This window comes from Malaclemys terrapin, chromosome 2 (genome assembly GCF_027887155.1).
Source record: "Malaclemys terrapin pileata isolate rMalTer1 chromosome 2, rMalTer1.hap1, whole genome shotgun sequence".
In the NCBI taxonomy this organism is placed as follows: domain Eukaryota; kingdom Metazoa; phylum Chordata; order Testudines; family Emydidae; genus Malaclemys; species Malaclemys terrapin.
The window spans coordinates 206303551-206309712 of record NC_071506.1 but is presented as its reverse complement, the minus strand read 5'-3'; positions in this window follow the sequence as shown (position 1 = coordinate 206309712).

Genomic DNA, 6162 nt, shown 5'->3' with positions numbered 1-6162 from the left:
CTTAGAGACTAACAAATTTATTAGAGCATAAGCTTTCGTGGACTACAGCCCACTTCTTCGGATGCATATAGAATGTTAACATATGTTTTAATGTTAACATATGTTCCATTCTATATGCATCCGAAGAAGTGGGCTGTAGTCCACGAAAGCTTATGCTCTAATAAATTTGTTAGTCTCTAAGGTGCCACAAGTACTCCTGTTCTTTTTGCGGATACAGACTAACACGGCTGCTACTCTGAAACCTGTCAAATATTGCAAGACTCCCAAGAAAAATCACCAGGGCAGACAACACTGTGCTAAGAACATAGTTATATCAGGCACATGTTTAATATTTTAGTGGAGAAAATTGTTTTCTTCTGTAGAACCAATGTGAATGAAATTGTTTAGTTTGTGAGACAACACTTCGCCTATGGAAAATGGACCTTATATTCAGCACCAGCAGCTCCCAATGACTTCAATAGGATTGATGAGCATTCAGTGCCTTCAAAAACCAGGCCATCTGGGACTTGTCCAAGACCACACAACTCACTGGCGGAGCTGAAACTATACCTTGGGAGTGTTGGCTCCTCATCTGTGGCTTGAACCATTAGACCTATGCAACATAATATGGAAATTAAAAATACATGGCTCGATCCAGCTTTCTTTGTGATTGAAGGAACTATTCTCCCCTTAATACATGCCACTTCCTTCCGTTGTTAATAATGCTGGAGGAAAGCATGGTCAGTAAGGGGAGAGCATACATAAGGCTGTGATCTTGCAAACAGGACTTCTGGCAACATAAGGACCCTCCTACATGGCTCCCACTGCAGGATATGTTCCACAAACCTATACAGAATAATTCATACAGACCTATCATACATAGCTCATAGCTATGGAAAGAGAAAAATCACAACAATTTTTCTCTTTCCATAGCTATGAGTCTTCTTCCTCATAGGCTGGATAAACATGTTAATTCACTACTTCTTGTAATTCCAATCCATTTGAACAGTATTTTAAACATACTTAAAGTACTGTACTGTTTTTTAAAATGTATTTTAGGGGCTCAACAGATGGCTCTACAATAAAGCTTGGAAGAAAGGATGCAATATTTTAGAAATGTCATTAAACTCAAGATTTTTTTAAGTCAGACCTTTTTTTAAATGTTTCCACATTAGACAACAGCTAGGGTCATTTTAACGGTTTTTAAGAGAGCTCTTTTCCTTTTAAGTCAAAGTCACTGCCTTTTTCAGTTTCTCTTGTTTTACCTCTTATTATGTTGAAACATTTTGAAAGGTCTGTCTTCCACTTGAAAGTCAGATCCCATTATCTGGGTAGGAATTTGAAAAGGTCAGTATTAAAAAAACAAAAGCTAAAACAACCCCAACAATGCAAACATTCAACACTAACGAATCCATGGGATATTGAAGGTTTAATTATACTTTAAGAAAATGTGCTGACCATACAACATATGGCACACTACTGATAAAGTAACATTGCTTATAATAAATTAAATTACAGTAGAACCTAACTCATTTGCACTAATCATAGGGAGCCGATTTAAATTACTGGCTAGTCTGGCTGGGATTGGCATTAAATGAATAAACACAAAAGAAAACAAGGATAGCACATAATCAAATGTACACTGTGCCTTTTACTTTTGATAATTATATAGTTCAGTTTTACTTATATAAGAATTCTTAATGTGTCAGTAAGTACTTTGTAAAAATAAGAACGTTTTAATAATAGGGCCTCACTCCAGCAGTGCCTTGGGAAGTCTATGAAGTCTGCAGATTAGGGGGGTGCTGATTAGTAAGGTTCTGCTGTGAAACATACAGGACATTTCAGCTGGTTCATGAAGCCATGGCACCTTTTCTAACAGATAAATATTAGCATAGATATGAGATAATACTCATGCTGGTGAAAAAACAAATAGACATTTCAGAACATAAAATACAATCAAACATCTTATCTAGTTCTGGGGGGAGAGGAGGAGTTTGAGCCAAGGAAATTGCATGTTGTACCAAGATATGTGCATTCTAAAAGACATGTATGTGTGTTGGAGAGAGAAGGGTAAGGTTTTGGACTTGACTGAATTTCTTTTTTAAGGGAAAACATTTGACTATGTGTGCCCTGTAGTAGAATATGTTGCGACAATACATAAACCAGTCAGAGAACCTAGTTCTTGTTTTCAGCTAATATGGTGACAGAGTCTGGAATAAACAATTGCTCAGATTTCTTCATGCTACAGCCTCTACAGTGTTACAAAAGCTTTACAACTTGCTACAGTGTTATAAAAGCTTTTCCAAGCCTAGAGATGCAATGCTATGGGGATAATAATTTGTTTTTCTAGAATGCCTTCCTGCAGCCTACCTCATGGCACTGTGTAAATATTAACAGCCCTCTGATGTTATTACTTACAGCACTTTATAGATCAGGAAACTAAGGCAAAGAGCAGTGACGTGGTTTGCCCAGCTTCACATCGGGTATGTCTACACAGCAAACAAACAAAAAACAGTGGCAACTAATCTCAAAGCCAGGGTCAACTGATTTGGGCTTATGCTATGGGACTAAGAAGAGCCATGTAGATATTCAAGCTCAGGTTGGAATCCAGGCTCTGAAACCCAGTGATGGGGGTGGGTCTTAGAGCCTGGGCTCCATCCCAATCTCGAACGCCTACACTGCTAGTTTTAGTCCCACAGCATGGGCCTGTGTCAGTTGACCTGGGGTCTGAGACTCACTGTCAGGGTTTGGGGGGTTTCTTTTTGGTGTGTAAATGTAGCCTAGTGAGTCAGTGGCAGAGCCAGAGGCAGCAGCCAGACCTCCTGAGCCTCAGTTTTCTGCTTTAATCCACAAGGTCTTAGCTAACAGCCTCTTCTGCCTAACACTAACAAATGAACGGGCTTAACTTCAGAGGAGCTTATGATCCAATCTGTTATGTCTCATTCCCTTATTTCAAGAAATATATGTCACTGCATCACAATTTCATGAAAACTTTGCTTGCTGGGATAGCCTTGTGAGACACAACAAAATGAATGACCACGAATCTCACCACCTGTAGACGAAAATGCAAAACTCTTCTGGTTGACTGTGCTTTCCCCCAATCAGTAAAACAACAAAATCCCATGTGTAGAAGAGAGGGAAGGAAACTTAAAATATAGGATACGTTTGGAAACTTTCTCTCACAAGGCATTTAGAGAGCCTAGTGATCAGAGTGGTATAAAAACATAGCTAGACATTTTGTTCTTGCGAACATCCCATGGGGACAAATGTCACAGTTACTTCAGTATACCTTAGCACAACATGAATAATATAATGCTAGATGCTACAAGAGCAGTCAGCACTGAGCAGTCACAATTTCAATTCAGGCTTCTTAAGATAAGGAATTAAAATAGCTTAAAACCAGACAAAGTTGGTGCCTGTTTCAGTTGATCAGAAAACATACCCCAGCTATTCAGGGTTACAACCCTGCCTGCCTCGCTTTGTGGTGCCTTCACACATCAGACACGATTCAGAGTCAGATGCTGACTAAGGCATGATTAAAAATTAGTTGTATCTGTTACACAAAAAGAAAATATTATTTTCTTCCTCTGCATCCTCGCAAAATATGCTCCTACTACTCCTTCCCCAGTAAGCGTGTGCCCTGCTCACTACAAACTGAAGTAAACAACTGGATTTGGTACATTGGTTCTAGAGTTTTCCAAGAGCTGCCTGTCAGTGCATAGCAAAGAAGGGTCTTGTAAGCGGTCCTCCATCTTCTCAACTACTCTTATCTCTAGTTCTAAGGTCATTAAAAACATAGAGAAGTGATTAAGCAGGAACTAGCTCTGAGGGATTATACTATTTGTCAGAGTAATAACAGTGAATTCAATACGTGTAAATCTCTTCTCCCTGAGCAACCGTAGTTGTGGAATACCAGTGGGACATTGATAGGAATTATTTTCTAGGCAGCCTGCCTTCTGGGGGAGTTTGTGGTTGATATATAAGAATCCCAACTTTTCTAAGGACCTAAAAGTTGTAGGGGAATAAAATTCATCAGTGCACTGTGACCCCTTTCTGCCAGCACAAAGGGCCCATAAGGACTTCTGGGACAGGCTCTGCCAACTCTATGGCCTCTCTCCCCAAACAGCTTCCCTCAGTACAAAGGGTGTCCCAGTCTGGGTTGAGAGAGGGAGAGGCCAGTGTGGTCTGATCCCACAGAATTCTGCAACACTGTAGTAGCCAGTACGGGCGATTGCTGCAGGGGCTTGAGTTAGGGCAGCCCTGGATAGATAAAAGTGTGAGCTACCACTTCTCTGCCATGGTACCAATGCAGGGATGGATCTGCCTCCTTGTGTTTGAGATTTGGGGCTCATTTCTGCCCTCAGATAAATCCCATTGACTTCATAGGGACTTGTGTCCATGTATCTAAGGGCCAAACTGAGCCAGTGCTGTTTTTAAAGGGATGGAGACAAACTGATCACTGAACAGTGTCTCTCTCTAAATAGCACATCTTGAAATATGGACTTCATTTCAGTAACTGAGCATTTTCTAAAATGAATGGTTGAAAATTAAGATTCATATTTCAACAGGAAACATTTCCAACATGCTAATGGAAGGGGAAAGGCAGATGACTCCTACTAATGTTGAAGTCTCTCTTAATAAGGAAGAGACCATAGAGGATTTCTGGACAGAAAACATTTCCTCTCTTCCAAAAGTATTTTTTCCTGTGGAAAATCCAGAACATATTTATTGTTGTTTGTTATTTATATTACCATAGTGCCTAGAAGTTTCAGTCACAGAGAAGGACCGCTGTACTAGATCAGGGGTGAGCAAACTGTTTGGTCTGAGGGCCACATCTGGTATGGAAATTGTATGGCAGGCCATGAATGCTCAAGAAATTGGGGGTTGGGGTGCAGGAGTGGGTGAGGGTTCCAGCTGGGGGTGTGGGCTCTGGGGTGGGGCCAGAAACGAGGAGTTCAGGGTACGGGAGGGGGCACTGGGCTGGGGCAGGGGGTTGGGATGCGGGAGGGGGTGAGGGCTCCGGCTGGAGGTGCAGGCTCTGGGGTGGGACCAGAGATGAGGTGTTTGGGGTGCAGGAGGGAGCTGTGGGCTGGGAAGATAGCAGAGGGGTTTGGAGTATGGGAGAGGGTGCCAGACTAGGGCTGAGGGGTTCGGAGTGTGGGACGGGGCTCTGGGCTGGGGCACAGGGTTGGTGTGTGTGGGGGGGTGAGGGCTCCGTCTGGGGGTGCGCGCTCTGGGGTGGGGCTGGGGATGAGGGGTTCGGAGGGTGGGAGGGGGATCAGGGCTGGGGCAGGGGGTTGAGGTGCAGGAGAAGGTCAGGGGTGCAGGCTCAGGGCAGTGCTTACCTCAAGCAGCTCCTGGAAGCAGCGGCATGTCCCCCTCTGGCTCCTATGTGGAAGCGCGGTGCTGCCTAGGTGGCTCTGTGTGCTGCCCCGTCTGCAGGCATCGCTCCTGCAGTTCCCATTGGCTGCAGTTCCTGGCCAATGGGAGCTGCTCAGCCGGCACTTGGGGTGGGGGCAGCGTGCAGAGCCCCCTGGCTGCCCCTACATGTAGGAGCTGGAGGGGGACATGCCGCTGTTTCCGGGAGCTGCGCAGAGCCACGGCACGTGTGGAGTGGGGCAAGCCCCCGACCCCATTCCTGGTGGGAACTCGAGGGCTAGATTAAAAGGTCTGACAGGCCGGATGCGGCCCGCAGGCCATAGTTTGCCTACCCTTGTGCTAGATGCTATAAACACAGAACAAAGAGAAGATCTCTGTCCCAAAGAGCTTACAATCTAGGTATAAGACAGGAGACAACAGACTCTTGTAAGGCTGTAAATCAGGAAGTACAAGGAAACAATAAGACAATACAAGATTTGTGCCCCTGCTTTAGATAAGCAATGAAATGCAGTTTCATGAATTTGTTTTAGTTAAGGCCACTGTCCTCTCCTCCTTCAAACCTCTCATCCAGACCCGTTTCTGCTGTGATGCCTAAATGATAAATCAACCAATTAATAATGGCTAAGTACTGAGGCAGACAGGGATTGCTGATAGAGATATAGATAGGGCTTCTGATTTTAGGTTTTAATTGATTAAATACTAATACCCCCCCCCCATTAAAAAAGAAAATAAATTGGTATTTATCCACTAGAAACGGTTACTTGTATTTAAGGGCTTGTGTACATAAAGCAATAATGCAGATAA